Below are 19045 nucleotides of genomic sequence, written 5' to 3'. Positions count from 1 at the left end.
GTGAATCCAATCAACAAACCAAAAATCAGGAAGGGGAGCAGAACTTTGCACAAGCAATGAAAGATCTCAGAACATTTGTCACCGACAAATTTGATGAAGTAATGAAAGAGGTTAACAACATGAAGACATCACTTGGAGGGGAAATTGCAGACATACGCAAAAAGATAACATAAATGATGGGAATGAACACCACAGTTCAAGAAATCAAAAATATACTTGCAGCAAATATCAGCAGACTAGAAGAGGCAGAGCAGAGAATTAGTGATGTGGAAGACAGTACATCAGAAATAAAACAGATAGTAGAAGGGGTCGATAAAAAGATAGAAAAAATCCAGCTAGGACTTAGGGAACTGAATGACAATGCAAAACGCTCAAACATACGTATTATAGGCATTCCAGAAGGAGAAGAGAAGGGAAAGGGGTCAGAAGGAGTGTTGCAGGAAATAATGGCTGAAAACTTCCCATATCTACTGAAAGAGACAGATGTACATATCCAAGAAGCACAGCGCACTCCACTGGTCATAAACCTCAACAAGCCCACCCCAAGACATATACTTGTCAAATTATCCAATGCTCAAGACAAAGAGAAAATTCTAAAAGCAGCAAGAGAAAAGAAAACCATCACATACAAGGGAAGCTCCATTAGATTAAGTGCTGATTTCTCATCTGAAACGATAGAGGCAAGAAGGCAGTGGTATGATATTGTCAAGGTACTAAAGGAAAAAAATTTCCAACCAAGAATACTCTATCCAGCTAAACTAGCATTCAAACATGATGGAGAGTTCAAAATATTCACAGACAAACAGAAACTGAAAGAGTATACCAACAAGAAGCCTCCCCTTCAAGAAATTCTAAAGGGAGTTCTGCAGGAAGAAAGGAAAAAACAGGAAAGGCACAGTTGGAGGAGAGTATAAGACCAACAACAACAACAAAAACACAAAAAGAGAAGGGAAAAAAATACAAACAAAATATGACAAACACAAATCCAATCAAAATATGGCTAACACAAATAATTCCTTGAAAGTAATAACATTGAATGTCAACGGATTAAACTCACCTATCAAAAGATTCAGACTGGGACATTGGATAAGGAAATATGACCCATCCGTGTGCTGTCTACAAGAGACACATCTTAGACCCAGAGACGCATGGAGATTGAAAGTGAATGGCTGGAAAACAATCATACAAGCAAACAATAACCAAAAAAAAGGCAGTAGTAGCTATATTAATATCAGACAAAATAGAATTTAAATGTGAAACAATTGTGAGAGATGAAGGATACTACATTTTAGTGAAAGGGAAAATCTGTCAAGAAGATTGAACAATCATAAATATTTATGCTCCTAACAAGGGCGCCTCTAAATACGTGAGGCAAACGCTGGAAAAACTAAGTGAAACAGTAGATGCACCTACAATTATAGTGGGGGATTTTAATACACCACTATCAACTCTGGACAGAACATCTCAAAAGAGAATCACTAAAGAAACAAAACATTTGAACAGTATATTAGAGGAGCTGGATCTAATAGACATATATAGATCATTACACCCAAACACAGCAGGATATACATTTTTCTCAAGCGCACATGGATCATTCTCCAAGATAGATCATATGCTAGGCCACAAAGAAAGGCTGAATGAATTAAAGATTGAAATCATACAAAACAATATCTCTGACCACAGTGGAGTCAAGCTGGAAATTTGAAAGGGACAGAAGCCCAGGTTTCACACCATGATTTGGGAATTAAACAGCACACTCTTAGAAAAACAGTGGGTCAAAGAGGAAATCTCAAAAGAAATCAATGACTCCTTGAAACAAATGATAACGAGAACACAACATACCAAAATTTATGGGATGCAGCAAAAGCAGTACTGAGAGGGAAATTTATAGCCATAAATCATATATCAAAAAAGAAGAAAGAGCAAAAATGAAGAGCTTACTGCACATATGAAGGAATTAGAAAAACAACAAGAAGTAACCCAACAGGAAGAAGAAGGAAGGAAATAACAAAGATAAGAGCAGAACTAAATGAAATAGAAAATAAGAAAGCACTTGAAAAGATAAACAAGACTAAGAGCTGGTTTTTTGAGAAGATCAACAAAATTGACAAACCTTTAGCGAGACTAACAAAGAAAAAAAGAGAGAAGATGCAAATACACAAAATAAGAAATGAGAAAGGCAATATCACCACTGACCCCACAGAAATAAAGACTATCATAAAAGGATACTTTGAAAAACTATATTCCAAAAAAATGACAATTTAGAGGAAATGGACAAATTCCTAGAAACACATAAGCAGCCCATATTGACAAAAGAAGAAATTGATGATCTTAACAAACCAATCACAAGCAGAGAGATAGAATCAATCATTAAAAATCTCCCAACTAAGAAGAGCCCAGGGCCAGACAGCTTCACAGGTGAATTTTACAAAACATTCCGGAAAGAACTAACACCAATCCTGCTGAAACTATTCCAAAAAATCAAAACAGAAAGAACATTCCTGAACTCCCTCTATGATGCCAACATTACCCTAGTACCAAAGCCAAACAAAGACACCACAAGAAAGGAAAATTACAGACCAATTTCTCTAATGAACCTAGACGCAAAAATACTTAACAAAATACTTGCTAATCATATTCAACAACACATTAAATGAATTATACACCACGACCAAGTGGGATTCATCCCAGGTATGCAAGGATGGTTCAACATAAGAAAATCAATCAATGTAATATACCATAGATTGAAGGAAAAAAATCACATGATTATATCTATAGATGCAGAAAATCATTTGAAAAAATACAGCACCCTTTCTTGATAAAAACACTTCAAAAGTTTGGAATACAAGGAAATTTTTTGAACATGATAAAGAGTATATACGAAAAACCTAAAGCCAATATTGTTTACAATGGAGAAATCCTAGAATCCTTCCCTCTAAACTCAGGAACAAGACAAGGATGCCCATTGTCTCTGCTCCTATTTAACATTGTCTTAGAAGTACTTGCTCGAGCACTGAGGCAAGAACCAGATATAAAAGGCATTCAAATTGGAAAGGAAGAAGTCAAAATTTCATTATTTGCAGTTGACATGATCTTATACATAGAAAACCCTGAGAGATCTACAACAAAGCTTCTAGAACTCATAAATGAGTTTAGTAAAGTCGCAGGTTATAAGGTCAATGCGCAAAAGTCAGTAGCATTTCTGTACACCAATAATGAGCAAGATCAGGAGGAAATCAAGAAACAAATACCATTCACAATAGTAAATTAAAAAATCAAATACTTAGGAATAAATTTAACTAAAGAAGTAAAAAACTTATACACTGAGAACTATACAAGACTGTTCAAGGAAATCAAAGAACACCTAAATAAATGGAAGAATATTCCTTGTTCATGGATAGGAAGACTGAATATTATTAAGATGTCTATCCTACCAAAACTGATCTACACATTCAATACAATCCCAATAAAAATCAACACAGCCTTCTTTAAGCAACTAGAAAAATTAACTATGAAATTTATTTGGAAAGGAAAGAGACCCTGAATAGCCAAAGACATACTGAAAAAGAAAAACGAAATTGGAGGAATCACACTACCTGACTTCAAAACATACTACAAAGCTATGGTGTTGAAAACAGCATGGTATTGGCATAAGGGGAGACACACAGACCAATGGAATCGAATTGAAAGCTCTGATATAGAACCTCACATATATAGCCACATAATATTCAATAAAGCCACCAAACCCTCTCAACTGGGAGAGAGTGGCCTATTCAACAAATGGTTTCTAGAAAACTGGATAGCTATATGTAGAAGAATGAAAGAGGATTACCATCTCACACCTTATACAAAGATCAACTCAAGATGGATCAAAGACCTAAATATAAGAGCCAAGACAATAAAAACCTTAGAAAGCAGTGTAGGGAAACATCTATAGGACCTTGTAATAGGAAATGGATTTATGAATATCACACCTAAAGGACGAGCAGCAAAAGAACTAATAGATAAATGGGACTTCCTCAAAATTAAAGCCTTCTGCACCTCAAAGGAGTTTGTCAAGAAAGTAAAAAGGGAACCCACACAATGGGAGAAAATATTTGTCAACCATATATCTGATAAGAGACTTATAACTGGCATATATAAAGAACTCCTATATCTTGAAAACAAAAAGATAAACAACCCATTTTAAAAATGGGAAAAAGATTTAAACAGACACTTCTCCAAAGAAGAAATACAAATGGCTAAAAAGCACATGAAAAAATGCTCCAAAGCTCTAGCTATCAGGGAAATGCAAATCAAAACTACAATGAGATACCATCTTACACTCATAAGATTGGCAGCTATGAAAAAAAACAGAAGAATACAAATGCTGGAGAGGATGTGAAGAAAGGGGAACACTCATCCACTGCTGGTGGGAATGCAGAAGGATACAACCATTCTGGAGGACAATATGGCAGTTTCTCAAAAAACTAGCCATAGATTTGCCATATGACCCAGCAATACCACTGCTGGGTATATACCCAGCAGAACTGAAAACAAGGACGCAAACCGATATATGTACACCAATGTTCATAGCAGCATTGTTCACTATTGCCAAAAGTTGGAATCAACCCAAATGCCCATCAACAGACAAGTGGATCAATAAAATGTGGTATATACACACAATGGAATACTACTCGGCGGTAAGAACAAATACACTACAAACACACGTGATAACATGGATGAATCTTGAGAACCTTATGTTGAGTGAAGCAACCCACGCATTGAAGGACAAATACTACATGACCTCAATGATATGAAATAAGCAAGGTGCCTCAGAGAGCAAGAGACTGAACGATAGGCTTACAGGAAATCGGGGGGTAGAGGAAGGATGTGAGCCGACGTCTGCAGGGGTTGAATTTATGATGAGCTGGTGGTAAGTATGAACACAAAGAAGAGATAAAATGGGGGCTAGGGGTTGCCTTTGGGAGGGCCTTTGCGGGTTTGAGGGTGGCTGGGGATGGGCAGATGGTAATATTGCCCAAAAGTGGGGGGAGGGAAGGGTAGCATACGTACATAGGAGAGTGTCAGGTGTTGGTGGAGAGTAAAATCGTATCAAAATATAATTAAGAGGGTTACCTGTTTAGAATGCTGGGAGGGGATGGTCCAATGCGGGATGGGCTCCTTAGGAATGTCTGAATGCTCATTTTGCCAGAGCGGGTGGCACCATTGGGTAGAGACCCAAATAGTGAGAGTGGGGGTGGGCCCACATCCTGGGGAGGACTAATGCCATCAAATAGAGGGAACTGTATCTCTCGAGAGAAAGGGTGGCTCCCAGGGCATTGGGGCAGTTGAGCAAGTTAGACCCTGAACACTATTCCAACTATCTCTAGACGTGGCTCCTCGGGAAATGGAGGTTGGCTGTCACTGTGGGCACCAAGGTGGATGGGAAAATGGATGTTAAATGTGTGGAACCAAGGTAAATGGGGAGTAAGAGAGGAGTTTCGCGAGAGTACACAAGGATGGATATAAAACATGTAATATTGCACCATAACATATAGGAGACGACAGACTGATAATGTAAACCATAATGTAAAACATAGGATAACTAAAAAATTAGAAAACTGTGTATCCTAAAGTAAGCACCACAATGTAAGCACAGATGTCACCCTGTTTGAAAGCTATTGTCTCAGACTCTGTACATCACTTTAAGTAAATATGATGTGAATAGGGTGTAAGAGTATCGCTGTGGAAGGGAAAAGGTTTTGTGGTGGATGTGTGGGAGCGCTGTATATTATATATATGAATTGCTGTGGTCTAGGGCTCTTGTTAAGAGAAGTTCAATAATTAGGGGAAAAAAAAAAGAAAAAGATAGGATGTAGATTTTTTTCCAAGTCAACACGTATTCTATATCTAACCTTTAAACCCATCGCTATATGCCATTTTGCTAGTAAGGGATCCTGACATTATATTGGGCTTCAATTTTCAGGAAGTTCTGGGTCACAGGGTGATTCAACAATGGCAATGGAGGAATACGGTATAGGATACTACTGACAGGTGATATATGGCTGACAGGGAGCTATACAGGACATATGTCCAGGGTCCATGGTAATGTTTGGATATACTCATAGTGGCAACAATTAAAAACTACAGCTGGGGGGGTACTGGGTTCCTGGCCGGTGGTGCTCTGTCATGGTCCCTAGGGGAGCAGCGACAGTCTCCCAAGTGCAGCGGCAAGGACCGGGAAGGAAAGAGGGTCCAACAGTGAGCCCCTGATGCTAATGACTATGCTTGTGAGCTGATATACCTGAAATAAGAACAAGGCCTAGAGCAGCATTGTGCCTGGGAGTTTCCTCCTGACAGCCTTCATGTTGCTCAAATGTGGCCAGTCTCGAAGCCAAACTCAGCATGTAAATGCAATGCCTTCCCCCCAGAGTGGGACATGACACCCGGGGATGAGCCTCCCTGGCACCAAGGGATCACTATCAACTACCAACTGATGATGCAACTGGAGAATGACCTTGAATGGAAGGTTCAATGCGGATCAGCAGAATATCCCCGTCTACATAAAATAACATGACTTTAAAATGCTGTTTGACCTAATGTAAGGGGGAAATGGAAAGGAGAAATGAGTTTATATGGCTACGAGTCTCTAAAAAAGAGTCTGGAGGCTGTCAGAAGGATTGCCCTTATGCACAACTAAGCAGAGTCTAAGAGATAGATAAAGTAGATACAACCCCCAGATATTGGTTCCTTTGAGGGCTAAAGAGACCCATGGGTGCTATGGTCATGGCAGATGGGATTAACTACCATGTCAGATGGCCCTTCTTTGGAGCTGGTGTTTATGCATGATGAATCTGGACTCAGATTGGATCTCTCTTCTTAAGACTTTCATGCTACTGTGCTGGAGTTGTAGTTGGTGTCGGGGCTTAAGATATATTTAGGGGATCTGAATCTCTGGACTGACAATGTGATAGCCAGGCCCTGAGCCTCAACAGACTCCAGCACCTACAATCTGATTTATTGGACTCACCTCACTCAGCTAAGATGGAGTTGAAGAAGGACAACCACCACACCACGGAGCCTAGAGTGCCTACAACTGAAAACAAGAGGATTGCATGCAGTATCCATGAGGAATCTGAGCCTCCTCTTGACATAGAGGTGCAATGGACACAACCAATCCAATGTCCACAGAGAAAAGGTGGCATTGGAGTGGGAAAAGTGGACATGGTGGCTAAGGTGTATGGGGAATGGCAGGAAGAGACGATATGTGGAGGTGTCTTAGGGACTTGGAGCTGCCCTGGATGGTGTTTCAGGGGCAATCACCGGACGTTATAAATCCTCACAGGGCCCACTGGATGGAATGGGGGAGAGTATGGGCCATGATGTGGACCATTGACCATGAGGTGCAGAGGTGCCCAGAGACGTACTTACCAAATGCAATGGATGTGTCATGATGATGGGAATGAGTGTTGCTGGGGGGGGGGAGTGGTGGGGTGGGAGTGGTGGGGTTGAAGGGGTCCTCATATTTTTTTTGTAATGTAATATTTTTACAAAATCAATTAAAAATTTTTTTTTAAAATTTAGCCTTCCTATCCCTGAACAGGGAATATTCTTCCCTCTATTTAGGTCTTCTTTGAGTTCCTTAAACAGTCTTGTGTAGTTCTCTGTGTATAAGATTTTTACATCTTTAGTTAAATTTATTCCTAGGTATTTGATTTTTTATTGACTATTTTAAATGGTATTTGTTTCTTGATTTCCTCGTGAGCTTGCTCATGATTGGTGTACAGAAATGCTACTGAATTTTGTGCATTGATCTTACAACCTGCGACTTTACTAAACTCATTTATGAGTTTTAAAAGCTTTGCTGTAGACCTCCCAGGGTTTTCTATGTTTAGAATCACTTCTTCTGCAAATAATGAAATTTTGACTTTTTCCTTTCCAATTCGAATGCCTTTTATATCTGGTTCTTCCCTCAGTGCTTGAGCAAGTACTTCTAAGATAATGTTAAATCAAAGAGGTTAGAGTAGTCATCCTTGTCTTGTTCCTGATCTTAGAGGGAAGAATTTTAGGATTTCACCCTTGTAAATGATGTTGGCTTTGGGTTTTTCATACATACTCTTTATCATGTTCAAAAAATTTCCTTGTATTCCAATCTTTTGGAGTGTTTTTATCAAGAAAGTGTGCTGTATTTTGTCAAATGCTTTTTCTGCGTCTATAGATATAATCATGTGATTTTTTCCCCTCAATCTGTCTATATGGTGTATTACATTGATTGATTTTCTTGTGTTGAACCATCCTTGCATACCCAGAATGAATCCCATTTGGTGATGATGTATAATTTGTTTAATGTGTTGTTGAATACGGTTAGCAAGTATGTTGTTGAGGATATTTGTGTTTTCAATCATTAGAGGAATTGGTGTGTAATTTTCCTTTCTCGTGGTGTCTTTGTTTGGCTTTGGTACTAGGGTAATGTTGGCATCATAGAATGAGTTAGGTAATGTTCCTTCTGCTTTGATTTTTTGGAAGAGTTTCAGTAGGTTTGGTGTTAGTTCTTTCTGGAATGTTTTGTTGAATTCACCTGTGAAGCCATCTGGCCCTGGGCTCTCCTTAGTTGGGAGGTTGTTAATGACTGATTCTGTCTCTTTACTTGTGATTGGTTTGTTGAGATCATCCATTTCTTCTTTCATCAATATAGGCTGCTTATGTGTTCCTAGGAATTTGTCCATTTCCTCTGAATTGTCATTATATTTGGAATATAATTTTTCCAAGTATCCTCTTATTATAGTCTTTATTTCTGTGAGTTCAGTTGTGACATCTCCTTTCTCATTTCTTATTTTTTGTATTTGCGTCTTCTCTCTTTTTTTCTTTGTTACTCTCACTAAGGGTTTGTCAATTTTGTCGATCTTCTCAAGGAACCAGCTCTTGGTTTTGTTTATCTCTTCAAGTGCTTTCTTATTTTCTATTTCATTTAGTTTTGCTCTTATCTTTGATATTTCTTTCTTTCTTCTTCCTGTGGGATTACTTTGTTTGTTTGTTTTTTTACTAGTTCCTCCAAATGTGCATTTAGTTCTTCAATTTTTGCTCCTCTTTTTTGATGTATGAATTATGTCTGTAAATTTCCCTCTCAGTAGTGCTTTAGCTGCATCCCATAAGTTTTGGAATGTTGTGTTATCATTTTCATTAGTTTCAAGGTAGTTATTAATTTCTTTTGAGATTTCCTATTTGACCCACTGTTTTTCTAACAGTGTGCTGCTTAATTTCTATATCTTGGCGTGAAATCTGGGCCTCTGGCCCTTGCAGATTTCCAGCTCCATTCCACTGTTGTCAGAAATATGATTTTGTATGATTTCAGTCTTTCTGAATTCATTGAGCCTTTCTTTGTGGCCTAGCATATGGTCTATCTTGGAGAATGATCCATGTGCACTTGAGAAAAATGTATATCCTGCTGTATTCAGATGTAATGATCTGTATATGTCTATTAGATCAAGTCCCTCTAATATACTGTTCAAATTTTTTTTCTTTAGTGATTCTCTTTAGAGATGTTCTTTCCAAATTAGACAGTGGTTTATTAAAATCTCCCGCTATAATTGTAGAGTCATCTATTCTTTCACTTAGAGTTTCCAGTGTTTTCCTCATGTAATTGGAGGCGCCCTTGTTAGGAGCATAAATATTTATGATTGTTCATTCTTCTTGAGAGATTGTCCCTTTCACTAATATGTAGTATCCTTCTTTGTCTCTCACAATTGTTTTGCATTTAAAGTCTATTTTGTTTGATATTAATATAGCTACTCCTGCCTTTTTTTGGTTATTGTTTGCTTGTTAGATTGTTTTCCAACCATTCACTTTCAACCTCCATGAATCTCTGGGTCTAAGATGTGTTTCTTGTAGACAACATATAGATGGGTCATATTTCCTTATCCAATCTCCGAGTCTGAATCTTTTCATAGGTGAGTTTAATCCTTTGACATTCAGTATTATTACTTTCAAGGAATTATTTATGTTAGCCATATTTTGATTGGTCTTGTGTTTGTCATATTTTGTGTGTTTATTTCCTTCTCTTTTTGTCTTTTTTGTTGTTCTTACACTCTCCTCCAACTCTGCCTGTCCTGTTTTTTCCTTTCTTTCTGCAGAACTCCCTTTAGTATTTCTTGAAGAGCAGGGTTCTTGAGGACATACTCTTTCAATTTCTGTTTATCTGTGAGTATTTTGAACTCTCCATCATTTTTTGAGTGCCACCATAGCAGGATAGAGTATTCTTGGTTCTAAATATTTCTTTTTTTAGTTTCTTGACTATATCATACCATTGCCTTCTTTCCTCCATGGTTTCAGATGAGAAATCAGCACTTAATGTTATGGAGCCTCCCTTGGATGTGATGTTATTCTTTTTTCTTGCTGTTTTTAGAATTTTCTCTTTGTCTTGAGCATTGAATAATTTGACAAGTATATGTCTTGGGGTGGCCTGTTGGGATTTATGATATTTGGGGTGATTTGTGCTTCCTGAACATGTACATCCAATCTGTCTCAGTAGATTTGGGAAGTTTTCAGGCATTATTTCCACCAACACGCCTTCTGTTCGCTTTCCCTTCTCTTCTCCTTCTGGGATGCCTATAATACGTATGTTTGTGCATTTTGCCTTGTCATTCATGTCCCTAAGTCCCAGCTGGATTTTTTCTATCTTCTTACAGGTCAGTTCTAGTATCTGTTTGATTTCAGATGTACTGTCTTCCACGTCACTAATTCTCTCCTCTGCCTCTTCTAATATGCTGTTATTTGCTGAGAGTGTATTTTTGATTTCTTGAACTGTGGTGTTCATCCCCATCATATATGTTATCTTTTTTGTGTATGTCTGCAATTTCCTCTCCAATCATTCTCTTCATATTGTTAATCTCTTCCTTTACTTTATTAAGTTGGTCTCTAATATATGTTTTGAGACAATTAATTACTTGTCCAATGTACTGGTCCCCTGCTGGTTTTTAGTTTGTTCATTGGATTCAGCCATGTTTTCCTGATTATTGGTTTGGTTTGTAGTTTTTTGTTGCTGTCTGGTCATCATTTTATCTTGATGGATTTAATCAGTTTCTTAGCTTCTTTGTCTAGTCTTGGGGATTGATTAGCTGCTGTTCATGCATAAGTGTTATGTCTTCTCTTTGTCTCTTCATTCATACTCTATTTTCTTGTTGCTGGCTAAGTTCACTTTGAAGGAAAATATTAGGGCCAGGGAAAGCAAAATGAGTAAGAAAAGAAAATGTGTACAGTTGTATTGGTAATAATTGTTAATGGATCAACAATGTTAGATCTGGGAGAATGCATATTAGACTCATGTGGATTGTGTAGAGTTATAGCAATAATAGAATACCTATAATGAGACAGTCAACTGAATATGGGGAGGAATATAGTATGAATTAAAAAGCCAGTGTTTTTGTGAGAGAGGGAAAGAGGAAAGACAATAATATCAAGAGTGGATAAAAGACAGAAAACAGAACAAAGGTATTAGAAAATAAAAGTCAGACAATTGGGGGGCCAAAGAAAGGGAGGTGGAATATAAGAGAGACAGTGGATGATGGAGGATACGAAGATGTGGGGGAAGGGGGATAGTGTAGGTGGCCAATATCAATTCACACTGAAAAGAGGAAATGGAGGATGAGGAAACACAGCAAATGTGAAGTGCTCCCTGCAGCACCTATTATATAAATAAAATAAAATAAAATAAGAAGAAAAAGAGAGAAAAGAAAAAAAGAGAAGAGAAAAGGACATGGGCAAAGAAAAGGGAGTCAAACAAGCAAGAAAGAGAAAAGGAGAAAGAAAACTAAATAAACAAAAAAGGACCTTGGGGGATAAAATGGGGAGAAAAGACCAGGAGATAATGCAATATTAGCAACCAAGACAAAAAAAAAAAAAAGAAACAGAAACCCTGAGGGCTAGGATATTCAAGGATCTCAGAAGGACCTCAGGGTGTGCTGGATTCGGGATGGAAAGTCTGTGATATTGAAGACTCAAGGTCTGTGAGTCTCTGGAGCATGGCCACCATGGTTTAGGGGACACAGACCTGGGAACCACATGTCTGGTTAACAGGGGGCCTGGGAGCACCACAACGCAACACAGCCTTCAGGGATCCCTGCAGCTGGGCACCAGTCCTAGAGGGAGTGTTCCTGCCCTCAAACTCGACCTCCATGTCAGAAGTCCAAAATTCCACCTCTCACAAGAATCTCTTCGGTCACTGTCTCACCAAGTCGACATCCAGACACCTCCTGCCCTGCAAGCCCCCAAAACAGTCTCCTGGGGGCACCACTGCACTACATAGAGTTTGGGGACCACTGCGGAAGGGCTGCCAGCCCTAGGTGGTAGGGTTCCTCCTGGAACTTCTGACCTCTGTGTCAGAAACCGAAAGTTCCACCTCTTACAAGAATCTCCTCTGTCACTCTCACCAAATCGACATCCAGAATCCCCCTGACCTGAAAGCCTCTGAAACAGCCCACACAGGGTTTGGGCACACACCACACAACAAAGAACCCAGAGATCACCACAGCCTGGCCACCAGCCCTAGGGGGAGGGGCTCCAGCCAGAACCTCCGACCTCCGAGTCAGAAACCCAAATTTCCAACTCTTGCAAGAATCTCCTCCGTTACTGTCTCACCAAATTGACTTCCAGACACCTCCCATCCTGCAAGCCCCTGAAACAGCCCACTCAGGGATTGGGAACTCCTCAGCACAGCAAAACCTCCTGGAATTGGCACTGCCAGGCCACCAGCCCCAAGGGTAGGGTCCCGTGCACAACCCCGACCTCCGTGAAAGAGACCCAAAATTCTACCTCTTATAAGAATCCCCTCTGTTACCATCCCACCAAATCAATGTACAGACACTTCCTGCCCTGCAAACATCTGAAACAACTCAGTCCAGCAGGACTCCAACCCTACTCAGCCACTTCTTTGCAGGAGAGATTATAAGGTGCAATCACTCTGATGCCAATTTGCAAATGGATTCTTAAGTCCCCTGCCTAGCAGATTAAAGTTTTAATCTTCAACAATTTGAATGAAGCTCTTTTATGAATTTTCATTTGTTAACTTGATATTACCATTCCAATGTATGAAGATATACATTGAACAAATGGAAATAGAAAGTTAAATACAGAAGCACACAATTGACTGTTACTTATAATTCTCATTCTCTTACAAAATAAGTTTAACCATAAAATATTATTATATTTGAAGGATCCCTTTAAAGACTATTTCTCATTAATCTGCACTGTGACCATGCAATTTTGCACAAGAATTTTGTTCACTAGTCATTGGCTTATAGCTAAATTGTTCCCAATGCTTTAAAATACAGTTTACAGTCTTCACCTGGTCCCTCCCCTAACCCTGCTGCAAGTTCCATGGCTGGCTACATTTTTAAAAGAGGTTCCAGATCTCAGAATTGTTACAACTGTGGTAATGTGGCAAAGAAGGATGATTGGCTCATTGGCGTGGGGTATCAGTGATAGGGGATGCATGGGTGGATGTTCACCTGGGACATACCTATAAGGATATAAATGTGCTCATGTGTTCATGAGACATTGTCAATGACAGATACATGCCATTATATATCTTGTCATAACGTACAAAATAGTGTGGGAGAGAGTGTAAACTACAATGTAAACAATAATCAATGCTTAGCGGCAATGCTCCAAAATGTGTTCATCCTTTGTAACAAATGCACCACACTAATTAGGGATGTTGTTAATGTGGGAGGGGTTGGGAGTGGGGCATATGGAAATCTATATTTTTTAAAAGATTTATATATTTATTTTATTTTATTACCCCTTCTCCTTCCCTCCCCCTCCCCCTGCCCTGCTGTTTCTGGTGTCTATTTTCAGTCACTGTGTGATCTTCTGTATCTATTTCTCTTTTTAGTCTTCTCATTTTTTCTCCTTTAGGATTCCCTGGGATTCAATCCTGGGACCACTGATGTGGAGAGAAGCTTCCTGTTAGCTGTGCCACCTCAGTTCTTGGTTTCTGCCGTGCTTCACCTTGACTCTCCCATTCAGCTCTCTTTTGTTTCATCATCATTTTGCTGCGAGACTCACTGGCATGGGCACTGGCTCACTGCATGGCACTCTCGCTGCATGGACACTCAGCTCATCATACAGGTACTGGCTTGCTATGCGGGCACTGGCTCACTGTGAAGGCATGCTTTCTCTTCTTCTTTTTCACTAGGAGACCCCAGGGATTGAACCCAGATCCTCCCATATGGTAGGGGGAAACCCTATCACTTGAGCCACATCTGCTTCCCCCCTGTATTTTTAATGTAACATTTATGTAATCTAAGTATCCTTTTAGAAAATAAAAAGTGTATTATAAAACATACTGTTTGCCCCATTTTCCTTTACTTCAGACCTTGCTTTTTTTCCCATTTTACTTTGATAGACCTTGGATGAGAAACACTAATTCTACTATATACTCTCTGAGATTAGTGCAGTCTCAGGGAAAACTGGCTTTTCTCATGACTTGCTTTTAGAAACATCAACACTTGAGGTGGGAGGCCCCATCCCCAGTCTTCTGTGATAAAAGGACTCTGGCACCCACTGGACTGGAAGACTGGATGGCCAACCCCAAAGGTCAAGAATTACACCAGGTAGCAGCCTAGTCCACACCTGGAGTCATGAGAGAAAAGTAAGGTTATTGACACCAATGGAAGGACAGGAAACAGCGGTGTCACAAATTTGCCTTCCCTGAACCATAGGAGAAACAGAAGTTGTCATGAAATAACCATAAGCAAAGGCAAACTCAGTTTAGCATACACAAGGGTGAGGTTAGACCTGAAGCAACCATAAACAAAGGTAAATTAGTCTAAGACTATCATAGTACTAGGTTCTAGGCTAAATCCATCCAGTTACAGCAATTTCAGATACTATCCTTCTGCTGTTTTACCATATAAAGATATCTATATAATAAACTTAACTCTTGGTGACAGTTTCTACTAAGTTTCCACTTAAAAACAATTTGGACACTTCTGTTTATTAACTAAGCAACTAAAACTATTTTATTAGTCTCACCTTTGCTAGGTTTTCCTGCTTTTCCAGCAGTTGAAATAATTCCATGTGATTTTTACATTAAATCCAATTGCAAGACAGGATTGAATTTAAAGACTCATTTTTAGGGTACATTTCAACATTATTCAATTTGTAACAGGTGAGCCCAAATACTCTTTTCTAGGGACAAGCATACTGGCAAACTTAAACACACATTAAAAAGTAAATTGCAGATGTAAAATATTAAACAAAGTTAAGCTCAGATTAGAACAGAAGAGAGAATTTTACACACTTTGTACAGAGAAAGATCAGATGAAAGTCATTATCCAGGAACTTTCTTATCATATTTACTTTAATTGGGGTACACTGCACTTTTTAATATAAAGTTAATTTCTAATAGATGGAAGCAGTGTAACTGGGGGGTGATGGAAGTGTGTCACATGATCATGGAATAATGGATATAGGACATGTTAAATTTCACCAAAAAATGTATAAAAGTCTATAGGCTAAAATGTAAACCATAATGTTAATGATAATGTAACTAAAAATTTAGAAAATTGTAGTCTAAAATATAAACCATAAAGTAAGTCAAAAGGGATCCATGTTTGGTGGCTATGTTTCAATATCTATACATCAGTTGCAGCAAATATAACATGAACATGTAAAAAGATCTTTGTGGGGGCAAGGGGAAAAAGGTTTGATGTGGGATATATGGGAGTCCCCTTATTGTGTACATGATTTTACTGTGATGTAAAATGTTTTTTAAGACAAAATTTAAAATTAAAACCAAAGGGTGTAGACAATGAGGAAGAAATGAAAGAAATTGCCCTGCCACTGTACATATAGGGCAACACCTATTACAGTGATGAAAGGCAAAACGTAAAAAACAAAGTTTTATGATATTTTTCATTTTTCGTACACCAATTTATTTTTACTATCTTTTAGTTTTTCTAAATTAGTATGTATTCTATTTCTTATCTTTAAACCTATTATTACTATTTCCTTTTCCTATTAATTGAATTTGGCAATATAATAGGTTTCATTTTTAAAGAATTTTTGGACCACAGAGGGATTCAATTATGGCATGGTTAGAATACTGGAGTGGGCTGTTATTGGTGTGGAACAAATGGTTGGGAGGGAATTATCCAGGGCATGTATATAGGGTATATAAAAATGTTTATTTAGAGTCATTAAAAAAATGTTTAGATATTCACTGGGCATTTTCATACAAGATACAGTTACAAATGACAATGGAGAGAGTGCTGAGTTCCTAGCCAGGGAAGCTCTATCACATTCCCAAATGGAACAGCAACAATACCACAAGTGCAAATGCAGAGACCAGTGAAGAAGGGTGGTCCGATGATGAGCACTTGATACTGATGACTATGCTTATGAGACTGTGTGCCCGAAATTTCAACTAGGCCTAGAGCTTCAGGGTGCCTACGAGTTACTTCCTGAGAGCATCCATGTTGCTCAAATGTGGTCACTCCCTAAGCCAAACTCAACCTGTAAATGCATTACCTTCCCCCCAGCATGGGATATGACTCCCTGGGATGAGCATCCTTGGCTCCAAGGGATTACTACCAATCACTAATAGGTGATGGAACTAGAAAAATTCCTTGAATAAAAGGAGGAAATTGTAAAGAAAAATGAATTTATATGGCTAAGCATCTTCAAAAGAGAGCTGGGAGGTCTTCAGAGGGGTCATGCTTATGCACACCTCAGTAGATCCCAAAGACAGCCAAAGGAGATGCAAGCCCAGGTACTGGTGCTCCTGAGCACTACAGAAACACACAGGTGATTCAGTCATGGTAGATGGCTCTAGAGTTCAGTGCCTTGTCAGTGGGCCCTACTTTGTAATTTTTGTTCCTGTGTGTGATGGAGTTGGACTCAGATGTGAGCTTTCTACACATGCCTCTTCTGTCACTTTTACTCAACCTGTGATTGGCACTAGGGTTGGTGTATACTCAGGAGACTTGAATCTCTGGACTGTCTTTGTGTCAGTTGGGTTCTGAGCCTCAGCAGAGTTGCAACCCCTACTCTCCCATTCATTGGACTTACCCAGATCAGCTAAGAAAGAATGATGGTTAACCACCACACCAGGGAACCAAGATTGCCTACAACTCCAAGCAGGAGAATCGCATCCAATAGCCATGTAAAATCTAAGCCCCCTCTCAATATAGAGGTGGAGTGGACATCACCATCCCCGGATCCACAGGATGGAGGAATAAAATATGGATTAGAGTGCGCTTACTGTTTACTATAGAATTGTTGTGACCAGTAATGGAAGAAACTGTATCATAGATGTGGATGTGGAGAAAGTGACCATGGTAGTTGTTAAGGGGAGGGAGAGGGAAGAAGAGAGGTGATGTGGGGACATTTTTCAGGACTGGGGTTGTCCTAAATGATATTTCAGGGGCAGATGCTGGACATTATATGTCCTTCCAAAACCCACTGCAAGTAGTGGGAGAGAGTGTGAAATTCAATGTAAACTATAATCCATGTAGTGCAGTGATGCTCCAAATGTATTTACCAAATGCAATGAATGTTGCACAATGATGAAGGAACCTGTTGATGTAGGAGGAGTGTGGGGTGTGGGGTATATGGGAATTTCATATTTTTTAATGTAACATATTTTTTTGATCCTTGTATCTTCAAAAAATTAAAATAAAAAAATAAACTTCATTTCTTTCATGAGAGCTGGGAAGTTTTCAGCCATTATTGCCTTAAATACTCTTTCTGCCGCCTTCGCTTTCTCTTGATGCAACTCCCATGACATGTTGTTGCATATCACGTTATCATTCAATTTCTGAGCCCCTTCTCAAGTTTTTCATTCTATTTCTCTCTGTTCTTCTGTCTCTTCAATTGAAGCTCTTCTGTCTACTATATCACTTATAATTTCTTCTATCATTTTGAGTCTGCTTATATTAGTCAGGGTTCTCTAGGGAAACAGAATCAACAACAGATATCTGTCAATAGTGTGTGATTTTATCAGAGTCTCTCATGTGACCATGGAGATGCACAAGTCCAATTTACACAGGCAGGCTGCAACCAGGGACTCCCAGGAATGCCCAATGAATATTCGTGATGAGTTCTGCAAGATGTTGGCTGTCCAAAGATAAGCTTGGAAATTGTCTCTCAATGCTGGAATCACTTCCCCTTTTAAGGCATTCAACTAATTGGACAAAGCGTCACTCATTCCTGATGGCAATCTCCCTGATTGATACAATTATAACCAGGCAAAGGCTGGACACCACTCAGAGGAGAGAGGGACAAAGGAGAGGAATCAGGACAAAAAAGTGTTAGTTGAAATCAGTGGCTGCTGCTGTTGGTACTCCCCCCATACTAAAGATACTTTAGAATTCTCAGTCCCTTGGGCTAGCTACTGACAGAAGGGGCTCCCGGGACCCACCACCACAGGAAACAGGATAGACAGAGAACATAGCCTAAGGCTGACTCAACTTCTGTGCCATAAATTTGGTCTGCTTTGTCCCACCAGCCCTTACAGGCCAGGTGATACCATGGTGTGGTTTGCAGTGGGAACTGGCACAGGACTGGAGAAATCTGACCCTGTCAATCTAGCCAGGACTGATTACTGAGGATGCACCTCCCTAGGAAAGAGGAAAGAGAGGGACACAGCCTAAGGCTGACTCAGCTTTTAAATATATATATATATATATATATATTTCTTTTTAAATTTACTTTTAAAAGATACTTAGATTACATAAAACATTACATTAAAAAAATAAGGTCTACCCATATGCCCCACTACCCACACCTCCTAATTTCTCCCACATGAACAACTTCTTTCATTAGTTTGGTTCAGCCATTGCAACTGATGAACACATTTTGGAGCATTGCCACTAAGCATGGATTATAGTTTATATTGTAGCCTACACCCTCCCCACTCAATTCTGTAGGTTATGGCAGGATATATAGTGGCCTGTGTCTGTCAATGCAAGGTCATTCAGGACAATTCCAAGTTCTGAAAATGTCCCCATATTACACCTTTCTCTCTCCCTGACTTCAAGTCCAGTGACCATTGTCTTCACATTAA

The sequence above is a fragment of the Dasypus novemcinctus genome, chromosome 18, assembly GCF_030445035.2.
Source record: "Dasypus novemcinctus isolate mDasNov1 chromosome 18, mDasNov1.1.hap2, whole genome shotgun sequence".
NCBI classification, from domain to species: Eukaryota; Metazoa; Chordata; class Mammalia; order Cingulata; family Dasypodidae; genus Dasypus; species Dasypus novemcinctus.
Note: the sequence above shows the minus strand (reverse complement) of the source record.